Source organism: Anomaloglossus baeobatrachus, chromosome 4, assembly GCF_048569485.1.
Source record: "Anomaloglossus baeobatrachus isolate aAnoBae1 chromosome 4, aAnoBae1.hap1, whole genome shotgun sequence".
Taxonomy (NCBI): domain Eukaryota; kingdom Metazoa; phylum Chordata; class Amphibia; order Anura; family Aromobatidae; genus Anomaloglossus; species Anomaloglossus baeobatrachus.
This window is the reverse complement of record NC_134356.1, coordinates 349,650,574-349,671,185: the sequence shown is the minus strand read 5'-3', so window position 1 is coordinate 349,671,185 and position 20,612 is coordinate 349,650,574.

Here is a 20,612-nt window from a genome sequence, read left to right as displayed (position 1 = left end):
ACTTGTGACTGTAATACCTTCTGGGGTGTATTGTATGGTAGCCTGGATAGCACTTAACACATCAGCCCCCAGCAAATTCATAGGAGTGTTTTCACTAACAATAAGCTTTGTGAGAATTTCCTGGCTATCTTGTAATCTCAGCTTCATCTGTTTTGTCAAGGGAGTTTCAGACACCAATCCCTCCACCCCGACACACTCCACAGTCTCGTCAGTAATCATATCTGGCTTTATCAGGTCTTTATGTACCACAGTGCCGGCTGCCCCAGTGTCAATTAAAAATTCTGCCTCTTTCCCCCCTGGCATTGTTATGGTCGTAAGTAAGGTGGGACCAGGTCCTGAGGGAACGAAAACGGGGTACACATTTGTCACTGGGTTGCCAGTTTCCTAGCTCAGAGGCAAAGGAGCAGGGAGGGAAAGAGAAGAGTCAGTCTGCTCACTCTCCTTTTTGGAGTTTTTGCACTGTCTAGCATAATGTCCATTCTGTCCACAATTCCAGCACTGTACGGTCGCTAGGTCACCTGGTGCCCCCCCCCCTCTGTTTCCACTGTCTTCCTTGTGCTCTAGCATACATAACTGGTCGCTTGCATTTTGTCAGTTCAACCCCCTTAGCTACTTGCAGAAGGTCTGTTGGGTCCATGTTTCTCCACTCAGGTCTGGCTGTCTGTACTGCTTCTCGTAAAAACGTATTCATACCGTCAATGAATGCATTCACCAATATTTTGATATCAAGGTCGTTTCTTGCACTGTATCCCATGTCTGTCCACTTCAGCTGTAACCTCCCAAAGTACGTCTCTATACTCTCCCCTTTTTGCTGTGTCACGTCAGTCATCAGTACAGACTGCTCTGTTTGTTTCTTTGTAGCCCATCCTTTCAATGCCTCACAGTACGTCATTCCAGACCTCTCAGACTGAACATCCATGACCCATGATTGCTCCTTCATCATATCAGTATGTGATTTAATTATGTGTCCCAGCACGTCACCTGCCTTTGCAGTCACCAAACTCTCGAGGTCTGCCCAAGTGCATTTATAAGTCACCTGTATTGTCTCTATTTGCCTGTAAAATGGGAAAGGTTGGTTTTCAGGGTCAGGTAACTGTTTCAACATAGCTAGCTGGTCAGAGGGGCTCCAGGGGTAATATTCCTGTGTCTGTCTGATTCTTGTGACCTTCCTCGGTCGGGATGCATCTGATTTTTTTGTACTGGTCCCAGGGCGTTCTTTCCTTTCCTCACCGTCAGCTTCCTCCCCAAAACTCAATTCCTTCACTACCTCTGTCTCAGTGTCAGCGTCCTCTGTCATCACATGTGACCTGGTTCGAACAGGATTTAGTGCAATCTGCTTAGGGCGAGTAACATTACACGTAGCACAAGTACCTCTCCAGTCTGGGTTTTTCTGACTACAATGTTTACAAGTCCATTCATCTGGTCTGGGTTTCTGCTTATGTGAAGGGGGGGGCGGTAGCAGTCACAATTCCTGCTTTTGGTGCATTAAAACATTTATAATACACCTTATCTCCCGCTGTGGTCTCTTTATATCCACAATGCTGCACCTCTTCAGCCACACGACACCATTTATTTACTTGTTGCTCTACCCTCTTATCTTTTATCCAACCTCTCTTTTCTTCCCTGAATCTGTGCCATTTCTCAACATCCAAACATCCGTACTCTGGCATGTCTGCCTTTTTGAGTATCGGTCTGACATTTTTCACTGCTTCTTTGCCTTCCCTTTCTTGCACTATCTGTTTGGCTGTTTTGGATCCTGCTGGAGCCCCACGCTGCACACTGAACAAGTTGCCCATGGCTTCAACTTATTCCCACACAGCCCACCTTTCTGCAAATGCCCTCTCAGTGTCCCTGAACCTTGTTAACAGGCCACACGTCTCCTGGCAAGTCAGAATGGGCTCTCAAGTGGTAGCAAGAAGGCTCAATCAGCATTCACTCTCACCTGCTACACTTGTAGGGCGTATTGGGAAGGGTTAAAAAACACCTCTCACCCAATAGACCAGATGACTAAAGCAGGAAGGACCAGGTGTGATAGTCCTCTCACCTGCTAGACCACCTCCATGTAAGTGGGAAGGCCACAAATGCTCTCTAACCCACTTAGACCTGATGTGCAGTTGGGTACTCCATGCTGGTCCTTTACAAAGTATTCCAGCAACGAACGTAAACTAGAGTTAAACCAAAACAATTAACAGAGCTGACTTCTCACAGAGGGCAGAAAATCGCGCAGCTGTTCACTTGACCCCTCCCAACAGAATGACAGAATGGCAGCGCACAGTTTGTTTAGCAAGTGTGTTATCTCAAAAAGAATTCTTTGTCCAGATTCAGTTTTTCCAAAACATCCCTAATAACCACTGGTATAATGCACAATCCCAGCAGAAAATTGAGACTACTTATATACCTTCACAGCACTTGATTCTACTTTGCTATAAAACCTTCATCCCCATTTTGAGGGGAAGAAACACACAATATCTCACTATAAGGACAGATCCCAGGACCACTTGTCCTACTCATTCATTGATTCCAGAAGCATATGTAACAATACACCTTCCAAGGATCAGTTAACCTCACATGCAAATAAAATTATCTAAACCGCTCTTGACACTGATGGGAAAAAAATACATATGTCAGGTATCCACTCAAATACTCTATATGGCTATGCCCTGTGACATTTCATAACCGGAACATCTTTTCACAGTTCACAGTATGACCTATAACCATTAGACTTATACATACATGTTATTTCACCAAGTCTCTTATCTCAATTACTTGTCACTTTGTTATTCAGAGGCTTCTCATCAATATACAACAACCTATTGCCTGCCTACTTTATCTAGGCATTAATATGAAACCACTTATGAACACATATCCCTAGACCAGTGTATTGCCCATCAAAGATGCAAAGATGGCCAAAGCAAAACACAAAACACAGCAACACAGCAAATGCAATTATACAGAGACTGTCCCAAATTCCGTGCTATGCAATCTATGCAATCAGTTAATGGACGGACAACAGATTATCTTATTACTCTATATTTCAACTCTCATTCAGACATGCATGAAAAAACAATACTCACTGGTGATGCCAGAGTTCTTGAACCGTGTGTACAGCCTTACCCAGAATATTCGGGAAATCAGAGAGAGTGAAATGAAGTGTAAGAATAAAGCTTCTCACCTTGCTGCAGCTGAAATTTCACTGTCTCAAGAGTCCCCAAAACTTCTTCCGAATAGGCTGGTTGGCCACGGCTCCACGTTGGGCACCAAAAACTGTTGTAGCTGTTCTGTTTTCTCACAAGTCAGCTTATGGGATCACCAGTGAGGTCCTCTGAATTAGGCCTCTTCAGACCTTAATCCAGATCGAGCGCTCGGAGAGAAAAGACCAGCATCCATGTGGGCATGATCAATTTCTTCTGTTTATTTAATCAAAGTACAGTTTATTTATACCATTTACAGATCAATGTGATATTGCAAAAAAAAAGAAAAAAACTTCTAGCTGGACTTTACTAGTTGCTCATATGACCTTTAAGTTCTAGCAAAACAAAAATGTAGAGTCATGCATATGAGATAAGAAGAAGATAAGAAGAACATTTAGAGACCATAATAATCCTTGAGCCTGTCTCTTATTCCGTAGGCTCCATGACTATGAACTACCATCAGATATACTTACTAATAACAATAAATCTTTAATAAAGAAATAGAGAAACTATTAACCCTTCTATATCAGGGCTCTTTCACACTTCAGTTTTTCATGCACTAGTGCTATATATTCCTTTCATGTACCTATGACAGTCTATAGGGTTGTTTACATGTCCGTGATTGTTTGTGGACTGAATAGCCCATGCTAAATTGCGAAGACCTGTTTGATATTGATCCAAGTGTTAGAGCATACTCGGCAATGAAAGAATATAGGTTTGTGAAAAACATTATGTGCTGTCCATTTTTCACTGACTGATAGGAGAAGGTGAAAAAAAGTGATAAGACTCTGACCAAACTCTGACCAAACTCTGACCATACTCTGACCAAACTCTGATGAAGGCGGTCCATTTTTCTTGTTTGTCAAAAAAAACAATGTCTGAATAAGGCCTAAGGATGGATTTAGACAAATGTAATTCACAGTTTGTATTCTGTATACATACATGATCGTGAGTCTCCCAAACATACTACCTCATGTACACATTTCAAGCTGCAAGTTCAGATCAGTAGACCAGCGGTCAATCATGGCATTCTAGCCCATATGTGAACTGTAAGATAGAAGCATCTGAACCCGGCAAAAAGCAAATCTAAAGGCCCTGTCACACACAGAGATAAATCTGCGGCAGATCTGTGGTTGCAGTGAAATTGTGGACAATCATAATTTCATATACCTGTTTAGTTAAGTGTGGCATTTTTGGCACTTCTTTTAAAGCCATTGAGCATTGGTGTGAGAAGATGGTCTCATTTCCCAAACAGTCGAGTCTTCTATTAGAATGTTAGAAAATTGTTTAATTTACAAATGTTCTAAATAAACAAGAAACACCCTTCCATCCTCAAAAAAGAAGTAGTCAGCCTTTGCTCTTAGTTTATTCTTGCTACTCCCCTCAGTATTAATGTTGTCCTTTTTTAAATCCACCATATGGTGGATTTAAAAAAAGAATAAAAAAACAGAATACTCAAGGAATCGGAGGGAACAAAATAAGAGAAAATAATAAAAAAGTTGCCTACTTTTTGACTATTCAGTGTTTTATTGAGCTATCGTATTATCTTGTACCTTAAAGTATGGGGTGTCTTTAAAGAGGAAAACACCAAAAAATGGTTTGCTTAATTCCTTTAACCACTTGGCATCTTAGGAGACGTGAAAAGTAATTTTTACATAAAAATGCGTATGTTCACTCTTTTAAGCCTTTTCTGGGTGTTTTTTTCAGGTGATTTTCAGAGTGTACTCACTTGAAAAAGACATCATGTGCACACACCCTGACATAGCTGGCAGCTGAGATCGCTGCTGTTAACCATTTAATATTGCTGCAAATTTCTAACAATACTTGCAGGCATCGACTTCCATTGGCTCCCAGTGATGCGTCACTGGGTTACCATGGCAACCTTGGGCCTGATGACGGCCCCTTTTCCTTTCATATCAGTAATCCTGGAAAATTCAGTCACAGGCTGCACTACATAGGATACTGAGATTTTTATTATATGCTGCAATACAATATTATTGCAGTATATTATATAAGTGATCACAGATTCAAGTCCACTAAAAGAACTATAAAAATTTGCATCACACCTTTTTTCCCCATTAAAAATAAAGAAATGTAAAAATAAAAAAATGAACATATTTGGTATCACCACCTTACTAAACATCTAATCAATGAAAATATAAAATTAATGATCGAAGTAGTAAAGAAAAAAAGTAAAAACAGTAGAATTGCAGTTTTTCGGTCACGACGTCTCTAATAAAAATGCAACATTTAAATAGGTTATTTAAGAAAAAGAAAACACCTTTCAAGTGAACCTGCCACCTCATTTTTCAATATTAAACTGGCCAGAATGTGTTTTAAATGATGTCATGTACATCACTAACAAGTTTGTATTAAAAAAAAAACAACCAACCATGTAGTTATCTTAAAAAAAGACTTTATATACAGTACAGACCAAAAGTTTGGACACACCTTCTCATTCAAAGAGTTTTCTTTATTTTCAGGACTCTGAAAATTGTAGATTCACATTGAAGGCATCAAAACTATGAGTTAAAACATGTGGAATGAAATACTTAAAAAAGTGTGAAACAACTGAAAATATGTCTTATATTCTAGGTTCTTCAAAGTAGCCACCTTTTGCTTTGATTACTGCTTTGCACACTCTTGGCATTCTCTTGATGAGCTTCAAGAGGTAGTCACCTGAAATGGTTTTCCAACAGTCTTGAAGGAGTTCCCAGAGATGCTTAGCACTTGTTAGCCCTTTTGCCTTCACTCTGCGGTCCAGCTCACTACAAACCATCTCGATTGGGTTCAGCTCTGGTGACTGTGGAGACCAGGTCATCTGGCATAGCACCCCATCACTCTCCTTCTTAGTCAAATAGCCTTTACACAGCCTGGAGGCATGTTGGGGTCATTGTCCTGTTGAAAAATAAATGATGGTCCACCTAAATGCAAACCGGATGGAATAGCACGCCGCTGCAAGATGTTGTGGTAGGCATGCTGGTTATGTATGCCTTCAATTTTGAATAAATCCCCAACAGTGTAACCAGCAAAGCACCCCCACACCATCACACCTCTTCCTCCATGCTTCACGGTGGGAACCAGCCATGTAGAGTCCATCCGTTCATCTTTTCTACCAAGACACGGTGGTTGGATTCAAAGATCTCAAATTTGGACTCATCAGACCAAAGCACAGATTTCCACTGGTCTAATGTCCATTCCTTGTGTTCTTTAGCCCAAACAAGTCTCTTCTGCTTGTTGCCTGTCCTTAGCAGTGGTTTCCTAGCAGCTATTTTACCATGAAGGCCTGCTGCACAAAGTCTCCCCTTAACAGTTGTTCTAGAAATGAGAAGGTGTGTCCAAACTTTTGGTCTGTACTGTAGTCTGGTGAATGTATCTCATACCTTGGGTTTCAGTCATGGGGGTTGTGTTATTGATGTCTTCAGTTATTGTCAATACACATCAGTCATGCTATCTATTAATTAAATCCCACTTCTCATTAGAAATGATTGCCGTGTGACTGCCCTGACCTCATGTCAATCTCCAGTGTAATGCTGCGCTTGCGCACTAAATGTCTTCTGCTCGGGCATGCAAACTGAATCTGGGTGTACGTCCCCAGATTCAGTATGCAATGCGCGCATACTCTGGGCTGCTGACGTCACTTCGGGAGTGTGCATGCTTAGCGAGTCCCTATTAGCGAAGGCCCTAGCTTCTCTCCCGGCTTTGAGTTAGTAATAGGGATGCACTAAACGTGCACACTCCTGAAGTGATGTCGGCAGTCTAGAACATGCGCACATTGCATAATGAATAGATAAATTCAAGACAATGGTGGAGGGAGAATTAACATTAGTAAATGCAGAAAAATGTGTACTTTGCGAAAAGCCATATCCAGCAAGCTCCCACTTCCGATGTCTTTGTCCCGACGCGTTTCCCCATTCATGGCCATCACCCACCTTTTGTACCCTCACCCATTCCCTGTAGACTGTGAGCCCTCGTGGGCTGGATCCTCTCTTTTCTTGTACCAGTCTGTTTTCTTGTTGTACTAGTTTTTATGTATACCCTTTTTCACTTTTCACCATGGAATTAATGGCACTATAATAATAAATAATAATAATAATTTAATACATGGTGGGTTATTATGCCTACAGATGCAGAGAAACCCTTGGATAATTAATGAAGGGGGAAACGCATCGGGACAAAGACTCCTGCAATTGGATGAGAGCTAGCTGGATATTGCTCTTAACTAAGTACACATTTTTGTGCATTTATTAGTGTTACCTCCCCCTCCCCCCATTGTCTTGTATTCATTTACTCAGGGTGAGTGGGTAGACAGAGTTGTAGGAAAGCAGTCGTGGAACCTAGGGCTTTAAAACCTCCTTTGCTATGTAGCGACAGAGGTGTAATAGTCTTCATTCAGGAATATATAGATTACTTTTTTGATTTAGCTACTCCCTCTGTCCTGTGTATTTATACCGGCCTACCCATTACTTTACTTTAGTAGTATGACAGTGCACATTATACCAGCTGTTATCAGTCTTTTGGGTGATATTTATTGTATTCTATTTTTTTGCACTTTTGTTTGTTGCATTTATGGGTTTTAGGAATGAATTTAATAAATTAATTGTTTTAAAGGTTGTTATTTTTCTTAGATCACCTATTTAAATTCTGAATTGGCTTATTTATATTGTTTCATCTGCCTACCTGATTATAAAAAATGCAATAAGAAACTAGTTAATATTGTATTTACCTCAAATTGGTAAAAAAAAAAAGTAACTTGCAATGGAAAAAAAAACGTCCTCAAGCAGCTGAATCAATGGAAAAATAAAAATGGTATGTGACTAGCAGAATAGCAACTCCAAACAATTTTTTTTCTTCGACATGCTGATTTTTTTTTGTGTCTGCTAAAATAAATAAAAAAACAATAAAAACAAGTTTCTTATCTCCATGACTATACTAACCTGGAGACTCATAATTCAGAGTTAATTTTAACACAAAATGAATGTTGTGCAAATAAAGCCTAAAAAGCCATATAAAAAAATACATTTTTTTTTCAGTTTCACCGCATTTAGATTTTTTTTCCCGTGTTCCAGTACATTGAATGTTACAATGAATGGTGTCACTCAAAATTACATCTCATTTGGCAAAAAATCAAGTCATCATACAGATATGTGAAAAATAAAACATTAGAGCTCTTGGAAGAAGGAAAGAAAAAAATGGGCAAAAATGAAAAATTATTAATTTGACTGTATTTTTTTTATTTTGGATTGAATTTTATAACTGACTTCTTCATTCCCATTATATCTCCTGCAGTTTATAGTTAAACCATAACAGTTTTTATGGAAAATAGCATTTTAACCTAGATATTTTGTCAATGATGTGCTTAATGATTTCTAGAACTGAGAGTATTATTGTTGAATCACTGAGTGTTCGTGGAAATAAAAAAGACATCAGAACTGAACAATTACACTCCAGATTCATAAAATAACCATTCTGTCCTCCGGGATGGGCATTATAAATCATCTTTTATGTTTCTGCAATAACTGTGAAAAATCCATTAATGTATTTAAGAAGATTTTCCATTTGTTACATCTGCCAGTGAAAGGAGAATATGGTTTAATCCAAATAATTCCACAGTGTACTACATTAAGTCTTAATAAGAGAGATTTCATTTACATTTTTTTATTTGTATAAACCTTTTCTCTTGATTCAAGGATCTCAGCATTTTAGCAGTACTAATAAAAAAGAACACAAAATACAAATTGATCATTAAACTGTAAATATATACATACCGCATCATAACCAGACCAAAAAACAGCAACAATGAGCATTCTTTTCTTTTTTTTTTTTTTTTTTAAAGGTTTTGCCCCTACAGCTTTTTTTTGTTGTTCTTTTTTATCTAATGCGGCTGTAGGAGGCCTTGATATATGTGGAAGAAATTATATTATTTTATAAATTACTATGTTATTTATAAAGATGTTTTTGTGACTCAACTATTGAAAGAAACAATTTTTTGGGGGTTTTTTATTATTGATTTTATTTTTGCTGATTTGACTCATATAGTCATATGAATATTTCACTTGTGTAGATTTTGGGGCGGGTTGTTATAAGTACTAAAAATGTATTTTATTTGTAAAAGAAAATACATTTTTTTTTCTTTTTTTTTGCAGCAGCAAGAGGGGGATTTTTTTATTTTTTATTATTTTTTTTTTCTGCTTGTATCTAAACCTTAAGAGTGCATTCCCACTAACAGTGTTTGTTGAGCATTCAATGCTGCAAAATTTGTACATAAAATCCAACCTTAGCATAAATGAGGTTTTCCTTGCGATTCTGTGTGTTTTTTTATGGTGCATGCTTTTTTTCTTAATAAAGTTGATTGACACACAGGCAGCAGAGCAAACAAGAAGTTGCCCAAAATAAAAGAAACAAATTTATTATTACAGATTATAATGGTATAAAACCATGCATAATCATAACCTTCACTATCTCATAAGAAACACTATAACTGCCCGCGCCCCAATACACACAAACACAGATATACAGACCCACAGTAAAAAAAACAATATCGCTGAGTAGATGATAGAAATATATTATATAGAAAAGATAGAGAAATAGATATCCTGAAGCTATATAATGTTGGAACTACGTCGGTCCTGGGAACTTTGCTTTCTAATAAATTAGTGAAAAAGGGAGTCTCTTGTTTTTATTTCTGTCTTCTTATGTCTTTCAGGTTTCCCTTTGTGGACTACATCAGATTTCCTGGACTATGTAGGACCTGCATGTTTTTTGGGGGTTTTTTTATAAAATGATGAACCAGGGAAGTGTGGGGAGCGTTGTTTGGTTTTTTTTTTCAAAAAAAGCGTATTTTATTTTTTGTGTGCATCTTTTTCTATTTAGCTACTGGATTAGTAATGGGGGTGTCTGATAGACTCTTCTCCATTACTACCACCAGAGCTCAATACGAGCTAACACTATACAGCTGAGATCAACCCCAACTACCATTACCACGATTGCCAAACAACTAGGGCATTAGGGAAGAGCCGAGGCAAATCACCAGATTTGGCGCATCTAATAAGATGCACCACTTTTGAGGCTGTTGTGAGCTGGTATCTTAGGCTGTGAAGGGACCAATAACCATGGTTCCATCTCAGCATTTTACTTTACTTTTGCAGGTTATCAAAAATAGGGGAGACCCCATACAGTTTTTTTTTTATTATTTATTTACTAGATTAACCAGCAAAAATATAAATATCGCACACAGAATATCTACCAAGGGTAAGTATCAAAATGTAGCATAGAAACTCTACTTTAAAAAATCAAATTTTATAAAACTTATTTAAAGGTATTAAAACAACATTAAACACATTCAATATCCAATAAAACATAATATTTTATATGCACAGTAAGAAAGGAAGGAAACAAATTCCCTACAATGTTTTTCTCCTGTAGCAGTGTTAACAATTGACCTCTACTCAATCCTCCACATCTATGAGGTCAAAAAAGGTTATTAGATCCAATATGAGGCCAAAACAATCTTAGGGACAGTCCAAAAATGATATACTTATCAGTACTCTATAACCTCATGCCTCGACGCGTTTCCCGAATGTTGGTTCATCGGAAGGCTGATCCTTCAATCTATTGGCATAGATAAGTGACCGTAGACATGCTGCAAGATATGGCTGATACTAGGGGATTATTGCAGCCAATCAGATCCTTTTAAAACCCCAACAATAACCAGCCTAAAAACACACTAAAGGCTACTTTACACACTGCGATATCGGTCCCGATATCGCTAGCGTGGGTACCCGCCCCCATCTGTTGCGCGACACGGGCATATCGCTGCCCGTGCCACACAACATCACCCACAGCCGTCACACATACTTACCTGTCCGGCGACGTCGCTGTGACCGGCGAACCGCCTCCTTTCTAAGGGGGCGGTCCGTGTGGCGTCACAGCGACGTCACTGAAACGTCACTGAACCGCCGCCCAATAGCAGCGGAGGGGCGGAGATGAGCGGGACGTAACATCCCGCCCACCTCCTTCCTTCCGCATAGCGGCCGGGAGGCAGGGGAGCTTCCTCGTTCCTGCGGCGTCACACGCAGCGATGTGTGCTGCCGCAGGAACGAGGAACAACCTCGTTACTGCTGCAGTAACGAGATTTGAGAATGGACCCCCGTGTCGCCGATTAGCGATTTTGCACGTTTTTGCAACGATGCAAAATCGCTTATCGGTGTCACACGCAACGGCATCGCTAATGCGGCCGGATGTGCGTCACGAATTCCGTGACCCCAACGACTCTGCATTAGCGATGTCGTAGCGTGTAAAGCCCGCTTTAGTGCCACATGAAAGGCACTAAAGGGTGCAAGTATATAATATGTAGGGGACTGTAAAATTATAGAGCTGTAGAATATTTCTCTATCTATTTTATCTAATATATTTCTATGTATGTATGTATCTATCTATAGCTTTATGGTTTTTTGTGTCTGTATATGTGTGTATTGGGATATTGAACTCTGCTTTGGGCAATTTTCTGTTTGTTCTGCTGCCTATGTTTCAACCAATTTGTTGGATACCTGATATGTATTTTTTAGATGCTTTTCTGGTGCATTTACACTCCATAAATGCACCAAAAATACATGCAGTTTTTTACCTGCGTATTTGCTGCATCTAATGCAAGTCTATGGTTAAATTCTGCACTGAAAACTCAGCATCCCTGCAAAAGACATTGACATGCTGCGGCTTGGAAAAATGCCCCACTGGTGGGTTTACGCAGCATAAAAAGAAGCACATTGGAAATTAGATTTCTATTAATCCCATCTACTTTCCTTGTACTATAAGGGCTCATGTACACGTATCTGCTGAATATTCTGCAGCGATTTGACAGCACATGTGCCCTTCAAATCGCTGCAGAATGAATGCAGTATTTTTGTTAAAAAAAGCCGATTTCATGCAATATGGCTGCTGCCCTCACCATAGACAGAGTGGGAGCTGCATCCAGAACGCACAAATAATTGACATGCTGCTTTTATGAACGCACGGATTTGGGTCAAAGTTTTAGCACCAAAATCGCTGCGTTCATAAGAGCAACGTGCGCACGTATCATGCACAATCTTCATAGATTGTGCAGGGGACGCAGGACGCATGCATTTACACTGCAGTGCTATACGCAGCGTAAATGCATGCAATTACGCAACGTGTGCATGAACCCTTAATCTCTGTGTTTTTGACACAGCAAAAAAATGCTGTGTAAAACATGCCAGTGACACTCATTGTTATGAACCCGTGCCATTAGCATGTGGCCTGCAACATACAACTAACACTCTGTTGGAGTAGCTAGCTCTAATCACAATCATTTAACACCCTGTTCATTTTCAGGAAATCTTGATTCCCAGGGGCAGTTTTTTATAAAAATACAAACTGGTTCTTCCTTATTGTCCCCAGGTCCAGTCTCTGAGTCTCTGCTGCTGCTCTCGGTGTCCTATATTTTCTGATGTCAAGCCGATATCGTGGCAGCAAGTGAGCTCAGCAGCTCTGCCCGTGTAGACAAAATACTCTGCTCAAGGCAGCTAAGCTCATTGATTGGCTGAAGCTTAGTTTTTCTTACAGGAAACTCCTATAAGATTCTCCTTAAGTTAACCCCTTGACGACCAATGACGGATCTATCCATCATGGATCATGTGAGGTTAATCCCCGCCCCCTGCTGTGGGCAGGTTGTGGCAATCCGCGCACATATCAGTTGTTTTCAACAACTGACATGTATGCCTGCATGTTACGAGTGGAATCACATTCCTCCCGCAACATTTAACCCCTTACATCTCGCTACCAAAGTCTTGCAGTGAGATGTATATGCGCGCAGCCATTATTTTCACTTACTGCCGCCCCCACCGAAGGTCACGTGCGTGATCACATGACTTTTGGTGGTTGCCATGGTAGCACAGGGTCATGTGATGACGCCTGTAGCTATCATGAGTCACTTTCGGTTTCACTCGGCCCAGAGCCGAGTGAATCAGAAAGTAATCATATCTGCTGTTTACAGCTGTGTATTTGTGATCAGCAGATAGAGCAGAGCGATCGCATTGTTGATTCATATAGCACCCTAGGTAACTAGTAAAATAAAAAAAAAAGTAAAAAAAACCTACAAGTTCAAATCACCCCTCTTTCACCCCATTGAAAATTAAAGGGTTAAAAAAATTAAAAATATACACATATTTGGTATCACCGCGTTCAGAAATGCCCGATCTATCAAAATATAAAATCAATTAGTCTGATTGGTAAATGGCGTAGCGGCAAAAAAATTCCAAACGCCAAAATTACGTTTTTTTGGTCGCCGCAAGTTTTACATAAAATGCAATAATGTAGCATGTGCACACAAATGGTACCATTAAAAATGTCAGCTCGAGACGCAAAAAATAAGCCATCACTAAGCGATAGATCCCAAAAAATGAGGACGCTACGGGTTTTGGAAAATGGCGCAAAACGTACGCCACTTTTATTGGACAAGCTTGTGAATTTATTTTAACCCTTTAGATACAAGTAAACCTATACATGTTTGGTGTCTACAAACTCACACCGACCTCAGACATCACAAGGACACATTAGTTTTACCATATAGTGAACACGGTGAATAAAACATCCCAAAAACAGTTGTGCACTTTTGTTGCAGTTTTTCCACACTTGGAATTTTTTTGCTGTTTTCCAGTACACTATATGGTAAAACTTATAGTTTCATTTAAAAGTACAACTCATCCCACAAAAAACAAGCCCTGATATGGCAAGATTGACAGAAAAATAAAAACGTTACGGCTCTCGGAAGAAGGGGAGCAAAAAACAAAAAAGGAAAACGTTCTGAGGCTAAAGGGGTTAAAAACCAGCCGATGCCATATGAGAAGGATCCAACTGCAATCTGAATTTATACTTAGAAAATATATTAACCTCGTCAGGAGCAAGAAAGTTTTCACTTTTTGATCCTCTTCTTCCAAATGTTGTAAATTTTGTATTCTTTCACCAACATAGCAATATAAGGGTATGTTTTTTGTAGGATGAGTTGGAGATTTGAATGAACCCATTTACCATAAAATTAACTAAAAAATGATTAAAAAACTCCAAGTTGGATGAAAAGGATAAAAAAATGTTATTTTTGAAAGGGTTTGGGGAAGATTGATTTTGTAGCATTCAATGTATTGTAAAAACAACCTGTCCGTATGATTCTTCAGATGCGTATGATTACAGCCAGGGTTGCCACTAGGAATTTCAGGGCCATATACTGGCAACATTTTTGTGGCCCCTTGGGACTCTGCCCAGGCTCCACTTCAGCTCCGCCTCCACCCCTCAAACCTTTCACTAGCTCACCGCCTCTCTTGGAAAAACGTACATGTGCATGCATGTGTTTGTCTGACCAAAAGTGTTAGCTCCCTTGAAGTTGTTCCAGAAAATGAAGTATTTCCCTTAGAAAATTAATAATAAACCCCTACACCGCTCCTCTCCATAATACACCCTTTACATCACCCCTCTCCATAATACACCCTCGATACCGCCCCTCTTCATAATATTTCTCCCACTCTGCCCCACGTATAATATCCCCCACACAAACTGTCCCTTTGTATAATATACTCTCTCACAATGCCCCTGTGTATAATATTCCCACACAATGCCCCTCTGTATAATATCCCCCCACACACAGTGCATTTCTGTATAATATACCCCCACACATACTGTCCCTCTGTATAATATCCCTCACATACGCTGCCTCTCTGTATACTATCCCCCTTAAGTCGCCCCACTTTAAATATCCTCCCACACACACTGCCCCTTTGTTTATCAGGCCTGATTACAGCAATACCAAATATAGTTTTTTTTTAATTATTTAAGTAATAAAAAAGTATTGAGGTTTTTGGGTTCATATGATGTTTGGATCATTTATATTCTATTTTGTTAGAGTACTATAGTGACTGAAAAAAAACCCACATTTCTGATGACTCATATTTTTCTCTTTATTGCGTTTACTGTTCTGATTAATTAATGGTATTTAATGGTAGTGAAAGCTTGTTATATAAAAAATTATTGTAGCGTATATACAGATATCCTCTGAAGTTCAACTTACAGCTGAGTTTTGGAGGTAGATAAAGATGGCAGCAACAGAGCCTTGAGCAGTTTCTCTCTGAGCATGGTACCCCATTGCACCATGTGATCTTGTCATATGGGGCTGATTGGAACCCGAACATTTGTGCAATGGCAGAGATTTCATTTAAAGGCCTCTGTTAGGGAGTAACATCTGCATCTAATTGGTTAACAACCATCGACAAACCTGAGCTGTAAAGGCCCTGTCACACACAGAGATAAATCTTTGGCAGATCTGTGGTTGCAGTGAAATCATGGACATATTGTTCCATTTGTACACAGCCAGAAACCTGGCACTGATTGTCCACAATTTCACTGCAACCACAGATCTGCCGCAGATTTATCTCTGTGTGTGACAGGGCCTTAAGGGACAGCATCTGCTATGTATCAAGGGATCTCATCTCCTGAGCCATCTCCACACACAAACACCCCAGCGCAGAATGTACAGTTATGTCCATGTGAACAGAGGAGTTAATACATCTACTGTAGGTTATGTAGCTAAAAGGTAATAGAGGTAATACATCTAAAAGTTCTAAACTATGTTACCTGAGGTTGTGCTGTATTTTGTGACTTAATTTGCTTAATTACACTATTTCACAGATAATGCTGCTCAGTGTAAAATTTCTAAATAAGACGTTGTGATTATTTTATATACACTTCATACCTCAGTCAGATCTCTGATAAGAATCATATCTAAAAAAATTGATAAAACTGAGACTGTTTTTTCCGTACCGGAAAAAAATCAGTGTTTCATCAGTGTGACCGCTTTTCCTACGTGTTTTGTCAGTGATTTTCATGTATGAAAAAATAAAGAGATAAATTACAAATTACAAAGCTGTCCACTTCATTGTTAATCACAGACAGCACAAGGACCGCACAATGATGCCATCTGTGTGCTTTTCATCACTTTCATGGACACAAACTTGTACTGATAATTTTAATTCATGACACTGATCAAAAATGGATATGTCCCCATGATTTTTGAGCAGACATGCAGTTCACCAAAAAGCCCTGACATGTGAACATCTCCATAATGGGTGTTTTACCAGTGAAAACACAAATTTAGCTCATACATAAAAGATAGATGTCGGAATATAGCATGTGTTACAATAATTTTCTTTTCTTTAAAAAAATATATACCATATTTTTCAGACTATAAGAAGCCCCTGACTAAAAGATGCACCCAGGTTTGGACAACAGAAAATAGGAAAAAAAATATTAATAAAAGAAAAGCACCCTGGTGATATAGAAAGGTGAAGGGGATAAAATCACTAATGTTGGTGGTCTACAGTTGTGCTCGTTTCTTGGTGCTGTAGGCTAGAAGAGGGGGGTAATGATTTATTCTAAAGTGGTAGAAATATATTATTAGGCTTAAACCAATAAATAAAGGGCATTACATATTACCTATTGTCCCCTACAGTGATATAACAAGGTCTCAACACACTTTACTTTGTTTGTCTGGTACCAAAGTTCATAAAGAGAACAAGTCCACTTATTATGGAATCAGCTATGTGCCTGGTGTCTTACATATGTTATGTCTGTCATTTATACCACTTAACCTCCTTATACATAATTTATCCAGCTGTAAACTTTAGAAGAAGTTACTCTAATTTCCATACTATAGAAGAAGCCCATTACAGATTTAGAGCAAGCAGTCCTGTGCCTTTCATGACCACACATACAATGTGGGCAAATGAAGATGGCATCAAATGAATCATGAATTTTGCAGAAAGAGCAACACTTGAAAATGCAGGATATCAGCCTTTATCTGTGAGACTGAGACTCTTCTGCTAAGTGTAAACCAGCTTGCTATCTCATGTGACAGTTTCTTTTTATTCAGCCTGTGCACCAAAGATCCATTCTACAGCCTGTGCACCAAATATCCATTCTACAGCCTGTGCACCAAATATCCATTCTGTTAATTATCATGTGGACAGATGCTTTCCCAAACCTGCCAGCAAGTTCAGCTTAGTCTCTCCTGCTCAGCATTAATTACACAGATCGAGAGAGAACTGTGTAGCCGCTTAGTTATCTCAGCTATAGGAACCCAGCACTTATGAATGCTCCACTTTATGATATAAAATGCAGTATGGGAAGTCTGCCACTGTTGACTTTACTGACTGCAGACTATAAGACACACATACACTTTAGCAAGATGTTACCATACTAAAATGTGCATCTTATAGTCACAAAAATACTCTCTCTCTCTCTGTCTCTCTCTCTCTCTCTATTTTATATATATATATATATATATATATATATATATATATGTATATATATATATATATATATATATATATATATATATATATATATATAAAGCTGAGTGGAGGATACCGGGCACCGCTGATCCCTGTATGGCTGACAAAGCTGTGCTTTCAGGCAGGTGGAGACCTGGGTGCGTGTCCCAAAGCAAAGGCGATACAAGATCCACAATGAAGAGATGAAAGGTCGCACTCCAAAGGTCGAATAAAATATTTTTCTTTTTATTCCACGATCACATCAGGGGTACAGGTAGTGAGGGAGGATGAGGGTGTGCCACGTCGGACGACGGCAGCCGTTTCGCAAGTAACCTTGCTTCTACGGGTCCAGTGCATGCAAAGGTGCTGCATCCACCCTTAAATAACAGGTGAATTGGGTGCAGCATCCTTGCGTGAATGAAGTGCAAATTAAAAACATATACCAGCTGCACATATATCAAATTCACATAGAAACTTATTACATATCAATTCCAAAATGGATTATAAATAATCGTAACATACATGGGTATAGTTAGAGTAAAAAATTAAATATAGTGTTCATTATAGTTTAACCAAAGACATCTCAAAAAAATCTCAAAAAACACTATAAGAAACAGGCTTATAGGAAAAAACCAGCATTATAGGAACACTGACAAATCATCTTTGTCGTTCAGGCCAAGGGGACCGAGAGCATTTAAGTCTATAATCAATCTTGATTCCTTTCTAAGTAAAGAACGGTGCATATCACCTCCAGTGGGACATGGATTAATTTTTATTACGCCTGCAAATTTTAAAAGGCGTGGATTACCACTATGATGTTCCAGCATATGGGCAATTAAACGTGGAGAACCTATCCCGGAGGTTATAGACTTAAAATGCTCCCTAAATTGAACATATAAAGGCCGAATTGTTTTACCTATATAATATTTTTGACAGGGGCAAAAAATAACATATACCAGATAATTAGACTTACATGTGATAAGATCTTTTATTTTGAATAGCTCAGTACCAATTTTTAAAGTGTCTCCTGTACAATGATATTCACAAAAGGGGCAGCCGCCGCACCTATGGTTTCCTTTGATTTTATTTCGGTCTAACCACGTACCTAGTTTGGGTGTAGTAATACGATTATTTATCAGAACATCTCCTATGTTTTTGCATCGCCTATATGAAATCAAAGGACCCTCGTTTGTCATTTCACAGAGATCCTTGTCTTTATTAATTAAATGCCAGTGTTTTTTGATGCTTGATTTTATTGCATCATACATAGAATTAAATTTAAAATTAAAAACGCATCTATTTGAACTTTCGATTTTTGTTTTTTTCGAAATGGCATTTACATTTTTATTCTTATTTCCACTTTTATTTTTGTATTCTTTATTCTTATTTTTATCATTTGGATCATAATTTAAGGATTTTTCGAAGGCAGAATTGATAACTGATATGGGATATCCTCGTTCTAATAGACGTTTTTTCAAGTCTGATGCTTGATGCAGAAAGGTTTCAGAATTATTGTGTACTCTTTTTAGCCGCAAAAATTGTCCATAAGGAAGGGCTCTCTTTGTATGGGAGGGGTGCGCACTATTAAAATGCAGCAGAGTGTTCACTGCAGTTGGTTTTCTATATACTTGTCTGTCAATAATACCATCCGATATACTGAGTGTGACATCTAAAAAATCCAATTTTTGGTCCCCAAAAATATGTGTAAAGTACATGTTGTAGGAATTATCATTATTTAGATATGACACAAAATTTTCAAAATCCTGCGCAGAACCGTCCCATACAAAGAAGCCATCATCCATGTATCTGGCATATTTTTTTATATGTTTCAGATATGGATTTTTAGGACTGTAGATAAAGTCTTCCTCAAATGCTGCCAAAAAGAGATTTGCAAAAGTACATGCGGCGGGGGTACCCATCGCGGTACCCCCGCATTGCAAGTACCACTGATCGTCAAATTTAAATGCATTATGATGCAAAATAAAGCTTAAGGCTTCTGTGATGAAGTCTACTAAGATTGGATTCTGGTCAAAATTCAGCAAGACTCTCTTAATGGTCTGTACACCCTGATCCTGTGGGATACGGGTGTACAGACTCTCAATATCCAGAGCGGCAAGAGAGAAACCTTTCTGCCATTGAAAATTATCAAGCATTTTAATTAGATCTCCCGTATCTTTTAAGAATGAGGGGATGCGGGTCAATAGTGGTTTAAGTAGCCATTCTAGGTAGTGAGATAAGGGCTCTAGGTTCAGTGACAGAGCCCTTATCTCACTACCTAGAATGGCTACTTAAACCACTATTGACCCGCATCCCCTCATTCTTAAAAGATACGGGAGATCTAATTAAAATGCTTGATAATTTTCAATGGCAGAAAGGTTTCTCTCTTGCCGCTCTGGATATTGAGAGTCTGTACACCCGTATCCCACAGGATCAGGGTGTACAGACCATTAAGAGAGTCTTGCTGAATTTTGACCAGAATCCAATCTTAGTAGACTTCATCACAGAAGCCTTAAGCTTTATTTTGCATCATAATGCATTTAAATTTGACGATCAGTGGTACTTGCAATGCGGGGGTACCGCGATGGGTACCCCCGCCGCATGTACTTTTGCAAATCTCTTTTTGGCAGCATTTGAGGAAGACTTTATCTACAGTCCTAAAAATCCATATCTGAAACATATAAAAAAATATGCCAGATACATGGATGATGGCTTCTTTGTATGGGACGGTTCTGCGCAGGATTTTGAAAATTTTGTGTCATATCTAAATAATGATAATTCCTACAACATGTACTTTACACATATTTTTGGGGACCAAAAATTGGATTTTTTAGATGTCACACTCAGTATATCGGATGGTATTATTGACAGACAAGTATATAGAAAACCAACTTCAGTGAACACTCTGCTGCATTTTAATAGTGCGCACCCCTCCCATACAAAGAGAGCCCTTCCTTATGGACAATTTTTGCGGCTAAAAAGAGTACACAATAATTCTGAAACCTTTCTGCATCAAGCATCAGACTTGAAAAAACGTCTATTAGAACGAGGATATCCCATATCAGTTATCAATTCTGCCTTCGAAAAATCC